General features: G+C 53.3%; 1 non-coding gene across 1 annotated transcript; it reads right to left on the reverse strand.

Annotated features, from left to right (window-relative positions):
- Nucleotides 1-529: 529 nt before the first annotated feature.
- Nucleotides 530-712, reverse strand: LOC125481964. The gene has a single exon (XR_007261507.1). It is a non-coding gene; the product is annotated as a U2 spliceosomal RNA (small nuclear RNA).
- Between the last annotated feature and the right edge of the window lie 8,621 nt (nucleotides 713-9,333).

Here is a 9,333-nt window from a genome sequence, read left to right on the forward strand (position 1 = left end):
TGGAGAAAGTTGGGTGAAAGTACTGAGAGAAAGCACTTTGGTGGCATGGTGGCTCAGTGGTTAGCACTGCTGCCTCACAGTGCCAGGACCCGGGTTCGATCCCAGCCTTGGGCGACTGCCTGTGTGGAGTTTGCACATTCTCCCAGTGTCTGCGTGGGTTTCCTCCCGGTGCTCCGGTTTCCTCCCACAGTCCAAAGATGTGCAGGTTAGGTGGATTGGCCATGCTAAATTGCCTGTAGTGTTCAGGGAGGGGTAGATTAGGTGGGTTATAGGTCTGGCTGGGATGCTGTGAGGTTCGGTGTGGACTTGTTGGGCCGAAGGGCCTGTTTCCACACTGTAGGGATTCTATGATATGGTTCCAGAGCGTTGAGCAGATGCTGGAGAATCTGAGATAACAAGGTGTGGAGCTGGATGAATACAGCAGGCCAAGCAGCATCAGAGGAGCAGGAAGGCTGACGTTTCAGGCCCAGACCCTTCTTCAGAAATGGTTCTTCAAGTTTTGATCAGGCTGTTTTTAAAATTGGTTAAATGAGACTGCACCATTCCTGGAAACACTGCAATACCAGGACGATGCATGGAGTGGATGAAGCAAGCTCCTATTCCAACTCCCTGCTCCAAAAATCAGTTTAATATATGGCCCTTAAGTAAAGGACATATCAGATATTAAAGCTGATAAGAACAGAATTTTTTTTTTTTTTATTTAAAAAAATATACTTTATTCATAGAAAATACAAAAACAATAAACACACTTTCACCTACCCGGTCATCCAAGCCGTCCCGGATTACCCTGGGGGTACGTACACCAACTACAGGGAAAAAACAAAGGGAAGAAAAAGAAAAAACTCCGGTGGTCATCACTACCGTAGTCATAGTTGGCCCCCTGACCAGTTGGAGGAGGCGCCAGCTGGGCCCAGTTTCTGAACAGGGCCCTAATACGGTATGGCCGAGGGGTCTTACACGGTGGTCTTTCCCCACCGCGCCTTGGCAGCGGCTGCCCCAAGCTTTAGTGCATCCCTCAACACGTAGTCCTGAACCTTGGAGTGCGCCAGTCTGCAACACTCGGTCGGGGTCAGTTCTTTCAACTGGAAGACCAGCAAGTTGCGGGCAGACCAGAGAGCGTCTTTCACCGCATTGATGGTCCTCCAGGCGCAGTTGATGTTGGTCTCGGTGTGCGTCCCGGGAAACAGCCCGTAGAGCACGGAGTCCCGTGTCACGGAGCTGCTCGGGACGAACCTCGACACAAACCACTGCATTCCCCTCCAGACCTCCTGCGCATAGGCGCACTCCAGAAGGAGGTGATAGACTGTCTCGTCACCCCTGCAGCCACCTCGAGGGCAGCGTGCAGTGGCGCAGAGAGCCCGGGCGTGCATGAATGATCTCACCGGCAGAGCCCCTCTCACCACCAGCCAAGCAATGTCCTGGTGCTTGTTAGAAAGCTCTGGCGATGAGGCATTCTGCCAAACGACTTTGGCAGTCTGCGAGGGGAACCACCCGACAGGATCCACCCTCTCCTTTTCCCGAAGGGTCTCAAGGATGCTACGTGCTGACCACTGCCTGACGGCCTTGTGGTCAAAGGTGTTTCCCTTCAAAAATTTCTCCACGAAGGACAGGTGGTACGGGACGGTCCAACTACTTGGAGCGTTCCGCGGCAGCGAGGCCAAGCCCATCCTTCGCAACACCGGGGACAGGTAGAACCTCAGTAGGTAGTGACACCTAGTGTTTGCGTACCGAGGATCTACGCACAGCTTGATGCAGCCGCACACAAAGGGAGCCATCAGGGCGAGGGTGGCGTTCGGCACGTCCTTCCCCCCGTTTTCCAGGTCCTTGTACATGGTGTCTCTGCGGACCCGGTCCATCCTCGACCCCCAAATGAAGTGGAAGATGGCCCGGGTAACCGCAGCGGCGCAAGTCCGGGGGATAGGCCAGGCCTGCGCCACGTACAACAGTACCGAAAGCCCCTCACACCTGACGACCAGGTTTTTACCCGCAATGGAGAGAGACCGGTGCACCCACCTGCCCAGCTTCTGCCGCAGCTTCGAGATGCGCTCCTCCCAAGTTTTAGTGCACGCCCCAGCTCCTCCAAACCAGACACCCAGCACCTTCAGGTAGTCTGTCCTGATGGTGAAGGGGATGAAGGAGCGGTCATCCCAGTTGCCAAAGAACATGGCCTCGCTCTTACCCCTATTGACTTTGGCACCCGAGGCCAGTTCGAACTGGCCGCAGATGTCCAACAGCCTACTCACCGACCGGCGATCGGTGCAGAAGACGGCGACGTCGTCCATGTACAGGGAGGTCTTGACCTGCAGGCCTCCGCTGCCTGGGATCGTCACCCCCTTCAGGCTCACGTCCTTCCTGATGGACGCGGCGAAGGGCTCCATACAACACACGAATAAGGCAGGAGAGAGTGGGCAGCCCTGCCTGACTCCAGATCTGACAGGGAAACTGTCGGATTCCCACCCGTTGATCGAGACTGCACTAACAATGTTGGTGTAGAGCAGTCGGATCCAATTGCAGATCCCCTCCCCAAACCCCAATTTGGAGAGGACGTCCCTCATGTATACATGAGAGACCCTGTCAAAGGCCTTCTCCTGGTCCAGGCTGACGAGGCAGGCGTCCACCCTCCTGTCCTGCACGTAGGCGATCGTATCCCTGACGAGCGCGAGGCTCTCAGCGATCTTCCTGCCCGGCACAGCACAGGTTTGGTCAGGGTGAATCACCGACTCCAGAACAGACCTGACCCGGTTGGCTACGACCTTGGCCAGGATCTTGTAGTCCACATTCAGCAACGAAATAGGTCGCCAATTCTTAATTTCTTCCCTCTCCCCCTTCCGCTTGTAAATGAGGGTAATGATGCCCTTCCTCATGGACTTGCACATTTCCCCTGCCCGAAGCGCACTGTCGTACACCTCCAGCAGGTCCTGCCCAACCAAATCCCACAGAGCGGAATACAACTCCACCGGTAGGCCATCGCTCCCGGGAGTCTTGTTCCTCTCAAAGGACCTGAGGGCTCTGGTCAGCTCGTCCAGGGATAGCGGCCGGTCCAGCCCCTCCCGCGTGCCGTCGTCTAAGACCTCCGTGATAGACGACAGGAACGACTCGGAGGCCGTGCTGTCCGTGGGCTTCGCGTCGTACAGTCCGGCATAAAAGGATCTGCTGATCCTCAAAACGTCGGACCGAGACGACGTTACCGAGCCATCGTCTTCCTTCAACCTGCTAAGCACAGAGTTCTCTTTGTGCACCTTCTGAAAGAAGAAACGCGAGCACGTCTCGTCCTGCTCCACGGAGCGGACTCTGGACCGGAAAATTATCCTGGAGAACTGCGCGGCGAAGAGCGAGGCTTGCTGACCCTTCACCTCGCGGAGATCCTCCGTGACATCAACCCCCATCGACTGCAGAAGGAGCAGGTTCTGCATCCTTTTCTGGAGCCGCGACAGCTTTCCCCGCCTCTCTCTCGCCTTCCGAACACCCTTGAGGACAAAGAACCTCTTGATGTTTCCTTTGACCGTCTCCCACCAGTCGCCCGGAGACTCAAAGAGGTGTTTCACGGTTCTCCAACCGGCATACTCCCTCTTGAGCTCCTCGATGTTCTCTGGGGTCAACAGAGTCGTATTGAGCTTCCACGTTCCCTTGCCGGCCTGCTGGTCGTCCTGTAGGTGACAGTCGGCCAGCAGGAGGCAGTGGTCAGAGAAGAACACCGGCTCGACGCCGGTGGACCTGACCGAGAACGCTCGGGACACAAACAGGAAATCTATCCTTGAGCGGATAGACCCGTCCGGCCGCGACCAGGTGTATCTCCGCTGCGCTCCGTCTGCAGGGGTGCTGAAGACGTCGAGCAGTTTGGCGTCCTTCACCGTGTCTATCAGTAATCTGGACGTGACATCCAGTTTACTACCCCCAGCCGCTATCCCCGCGCCGGATCTTCCATCTGCATCTATGATGCAGTTGAAGTCTCCGGCCAGGATGACCGGTCTGGACGTAACCAGCAGGGGTGGAAGCCGCTGCAGGACGGCCAACCGCTCACTCCGTACCGCTGGGGCGTACACATTGATCAGCCTCAGGGGAGCGTTCTTATAGGTGACATCCGCCAGCAGGAGGCGCCCCCCCACCACCTCCTGAACTTGGGAGATGGTGAAGTTGCTTCCCCGCAGCAGAATAGCCAGGCCGGAGGAGCGACAGTTGTTACCCCCCGACCAAATCGAAGGCCCACGGGTCCAGGCGCCCGACCATTTCCCGTACCTGCTGAGGTGCGGTATCCCGCACTCCTGCAGGAACAGGAGATCCGCCTTGATGTCGGTCAGGTAGGCCAACGTGGACACACATCGCCCGGTAGTTTTGACACTCCGGACATTAATGCTCGCAATCCGTACCCCCATTGAGAGTAGTTACCGCGGTGCCCTCCCCGGGTCCATGTACCCCAAGGTCCAGCCCATGTGCCAGTCCCTGTATCCCCATAGTGCGGGCAAGCTGTTGGACACTCCCGGGGCTAAGGAAACCGTCTGTGCCGCATTCTGGGTCGCTGTCTCTGTCCGGCGTCACTGGAGCAGGGACAGAGGCAAGAACATCCGGCTCTGGGTCAGGCTGGGGGAGTGCTGTTTCTTGCTCCCCTCTTGAAGCTCCACTACTCCCAGCCGTCCGGGGCTCTGGCGCGGGGGGACCCGCCAGGGCCCCAGCAGCGGGTGGCCGGGTGCTGGCAGGAGCCTCTGGATGACCACTGTCACCGGGCAGTGGGGCGCTGCTTTCCTTCTCCCCGGCGACTTTCATCCTCTGCTTTGGGTGGCCTGCCTCCGAGTCCCCTTCGTCGGAGGAGCTCTTGTAGCCCCCCTGCAGCTGCCTCTTCCCGCTTGGCGGTTGCGGTGCGGCGGCCCGCCGGCGTGTTTTTCTCTTTGCCTTTTTTACCGTCGTCCACTCCCCTGGGTCGCCCGTCGCCTCCTCCTCCATAGACTCAGGGGGCAGGGGAGTCTGCAGGGCTGACCCACCGGCCTCCAGTCCCTCCTGCGGGGCTTGGACCTCCTGCGCGCTTGGGGGGTCCGTATCCTTGCAGGGATCTGGTGTCTTCCTCTCGTCTGGGGGGGTTTGCCCCGCATTGCCCCTGCTCGTGACCTGGGCATAGGTGGTCCCCCGCCGTGGGCAAGCCTTGTAAAGGTGGCCCATCTCCCCACAAAGGTTGCAGCTCTTCTCTTTCGGGCAATCCTTTGCGAGGTGCCCCTCCTCCCTGCAGTTCCTGCACAGGGTTGCCTTACAGTCCGCCGCCATGTGCCCTGACCGCCCACAGGTGTGGCAGACTTTGGGCTGCCCAGCGTAGCTCAGGTAGCCCCTGCTCCCGCCGATTGCGAAGCTGGATGGTGGATGGAGGATGTTGCCCCCCTCGCCTGTCCGCAGCGTCACCTTGACCTGCCTCTTACTGGTCCATATCCCGAAGGGGTCCATAACGTCATTACAGTCCCCTTCCACCTTCACGTACCTTCCGAGGAAGGTCAGAACATCGGCCGCTGGCACATGCGGATTGTACATGTGGACCGTAAGCATACGACTCCTCTGCACCGGCAGCACAAACAGCGGGACGGCGGTCAGGACAGAGAGGGGACCCTCACCTCCTTTCTCCTCAAATACCTTCAGGAGGCGCTCGCACAACTTCGCACTCCTGAAGGTCACGTCGAAAAATCCACCACCGGGGAAGTCCTGCAGGCAGTAGATGTCCGCCGCGACGAAACCACAGCAGTCCAGCAGGACCCTCTTCACAAAGAAGGTGCGGTCCACCGGCACTCCTTCGTCCACCTTCTTAACGGTCACTCGTACGGTATTTCGGACCCCCTGTCCCGGGGCACGAGCGCTCACTGTCGCCATTGCTGCAGGTCGGCTGCTCCCCTGAATCAGCGTTAGGCCGAAGCCAGCATGCAGATCCACCAATTGCAGGGGTACACAGCCAACCCGACGTCCTCCTTCCACTCCCGAACCGGTCGCTCTATCCTCTTCTCGGTCCACGTTGATAAGAACAGGAAACTACACTTGGTCTGAGCCAAAGAGGCCGAGAAGCGATGCTGCTATAATGCTGGACTACCTTAGGTCCCAGTTACTTCCCATATTTTCCATCAGCCTGACTGTGTGCAAAAACTTGTGAAGCACTGCTGACAGTTTTTACTTTGGTTCTCGTACTCCCATGCTTCCTAACCAGGGCAAACAATCAGTTTACACCAGCGCTTTTTCATCCTCTTTTCTGTAAAACTGCTTCGTAGTGAATGTAGATCATTGGAAATGTACCAATCAGATGAGGTAGGGCGGAGCTTCTTCAACCAGCTCCACGACTAGCGGAGGGTCAGTGAGATTGCAGCGACAATCGGTACAGAACTGCACACTCAGAGAATGACCCAGCACAGAGGAAGGTACTTCAGCCTGTCATTGTCTGCATCAGCTGTCTGTACGGGCAACTTCACCAGTCCCACCCGCCATGTAAATCTCTCATCATTCAACTCTCTCCTGAGGGCCACGAATGATTCTGCTTCCAGCACCCTCTCAGGCAGTGCACAGCCGGCAGTAACCACTCGCTGAGGATGGTGGGTCTACCTCCCTCGATAAATGTGACTCTTCGTTACAAAAAAGGCGAGTCACCACCCCCGCCCCCCAAACCCATCCCACCCCATCTATTTCTTTGGAATGTGCAACTGCCTGCAGTGTCAATGTGCCTGCAGTTGTTAAAAGGGTCTGATTTTGTGCTGTTCTATTCTGCAAACTAAACAAACTGAACTGTTAGCAATGCAAAAAATGCCTGCCTCTTCCCAAATCAAATCAAAGCAAATACTTGAAACAAATTCTAATTCTGCTCGAGTAATGTCACTGTCAGGAAGTACTGGGACACAATTATGAACAGAATTTCTTAGACTAATCCATCTGTCCTGGAATATATGAACTCTGATCCCCAAACCACTCCAACATCCCCAACACCACTCCCCTCCCTTCATGGAAATGAACAGCATGATGGTGGATATTAAGTTCAGTACATTGAATAAGTCACGAATCGTTTAGCTTCGACTCCAAACATTCCAATTATAATCTGGTAATTTAGAATTGCAAATTAAGATTCAAGAGCCATAGAGATGTAAAGGATGGAAACAGACTGATTGCTGCCACTTGTCTATTCGAAACAGATATCCTAAATTATTTTAGTCCCATTTGCCAGCATTTGGCCCATATCCCTCTATAACCTTTCTATTCATTTACCAATCCTGATGCCTTTGAAGAGTTGCGATTGTACCACCTCCTCCATACATGCAGCACTATTCTCTACATGTAAAACTGCCCCTCAGGTCCCTTTTAAAATCTTTCGCCTCTCAACTTAAACCCATGCTCTCAGGTTTGGATTCCTTTCCCTGAGGAAAAGATCTTGGCAATTCACCCTATCCAAGCCCCTCATGATTTTATAAACCTCTGTAAGGTCACGCCTCAGCCTACGATGTTCCAGGGAAAACAGCCCCAACCTATTCAGCCTCCTCTGTCTATAGCTCAAACCATTCAATCCTAGCACCATCCTTGTAAATCTTTTTCTGAAACCTTTCAGTTTAACAACTTTCCTATAGCAGGGAGATTATAACTGAATGCAGTATTCTAAAAGTGGCAATGTTCTGTACATCTGCATCGTAATGCCCAAACTCCTATACTCAATACATTGATCAATAAAAGCAAGCATGCCAAATGCCTTCTTCGCCACCCTGTCGAACTGTGACTCCACTTTCAGGGAACTATGCATCTGCACCCCAATGTCTCTGTTTGGTGACACTCCCCAAGGCCCTACCATTAACTTATAAGTCCTGCCCTAGTTTGCCTTACCAAATCGCAACACCTCACATTTATCTAAATTAAACTCTATCTGCCACTCCTCGGCCCATTGTATTCTGAGATAACATTCTTCACTGTCCACGACAACATGAATTTTGGGGCCATCTGCAAACTTACTAACCATCCCTCCTATGCTTCCATCTAAATCATTCATACAAAATTATGTACAAGCAGTGTCCCAGCACCAATTCTTGTAACACACCACAGGTCACAGGTCTCCAGTCCAAAATATAACACTCTACCATCACTCTGTGCTTCCTGCCTTCAAGCCAGTTTTGGATCCAAACCACTAGCTTCTCCTGGATTCCATGTCATCTAACCAGTCTACCATGAGGAACCTTTTCAAACACCTTTCTGAAGTCCATCCAAACAATGTTTACCTCCCTGCCTTCATCAATCTTCTTTGCCACCTCTGCAAAATACTCAAGTTAGTGGGACATGAATTACATCACACACAGACATGTTGACCATCCGTAATCAGTCCGTGCCTTTCCTAATGCATGTAAATCCTCTCCCTGTGTCTGAAACAAACATGTCATAACCATGGCGAAATATTTCACCCCAAGGTGAGTTTTCAACCACATATCCCCACCATCACCAAGACTGCCCACTTCCACCTTCGTGACATCACCCGACTCCTCCTCGTCTGCTCATCTACTACTGAAACTCTCATCCATTCCTTTGTTACCTCTGGACTTAACTATCCTTACACACTGCTCACTATCCTCTCACAGTCCCCTCTCTGCACTTGTCTAACTTCCTCTGCCTCTGTTAATGAGTGTATGGGAGTTCTGTTTAGTGTCTTATTGTTCCTTACATTAACTCTATCTGAATGAGGTTTTTACCACTGCCCATTCTCCCCACCATGTGCTGCTGCCTTAGCAGCTTTAGCTTCCCACACAAATGCCCACAATGCTGTAATGGAAGGAGTTACAGGTTATTCACCAAGTGATGAAATCCTGAGGTCATCCTCAACTCTGCTGCCCGCGTGAGTATTCACACCAAGGTTTGTTCACCCACCACCCCCTGTGCTTGTGCAGCTAAATTTTAAACTTTTCATCATTCTGTTCAATCTCTTGATAGATAGAGAGGAGACTATCTCTGTAATGTCTGCCGGCATCCAGCCCTCTCAAGGGCAATTAGGGATGGCAAGTAAATGCTAACCCAACCAGTGATGCCCACCCCCACCCCAAATATGAATTTTTAAAAATGCCCTTGCGTTACCTCCAATTCCAACCTCCTGAGCATTCTCGATTTTAACCGTCCCACATTTGGTCCCCTTAATCTTTAGCTGCCAAGGCCACAAACTGTGAAATTTCCTCACTAATCCTCTCCCTTTCTCAACCTCAGTTTTGCACTTAATAACACTCCTTGAAAACGACACATTTGCCCATTAAACATTTTGTCACCTCCCTAATATCTCGTTATGTGACTGGGGTCAAAAGTTGCATTATAATACTCCTGAGGAACAGCTTGGAAGTTTCCATTATTTGAAGGCCCTAT

This window comes from Rhincodon typus, unplaced genomic scaffold (assembly GCF_021869965.1).
Source record: "Rhincodon typus isolate 14 unplaced genomic scaffold, sRhiTyp1.1 hic_rhity00004583, whole genome shotgun sequence".
In the NCBI taxonomy this organism is placed as follows: domain Eukaryota; kingdom Metazoa; phylum Chordata; class Chondrichthyes; order Orectolobiformes; family Rhincodontidae; genus Rhincodon; species Rhincodon typus.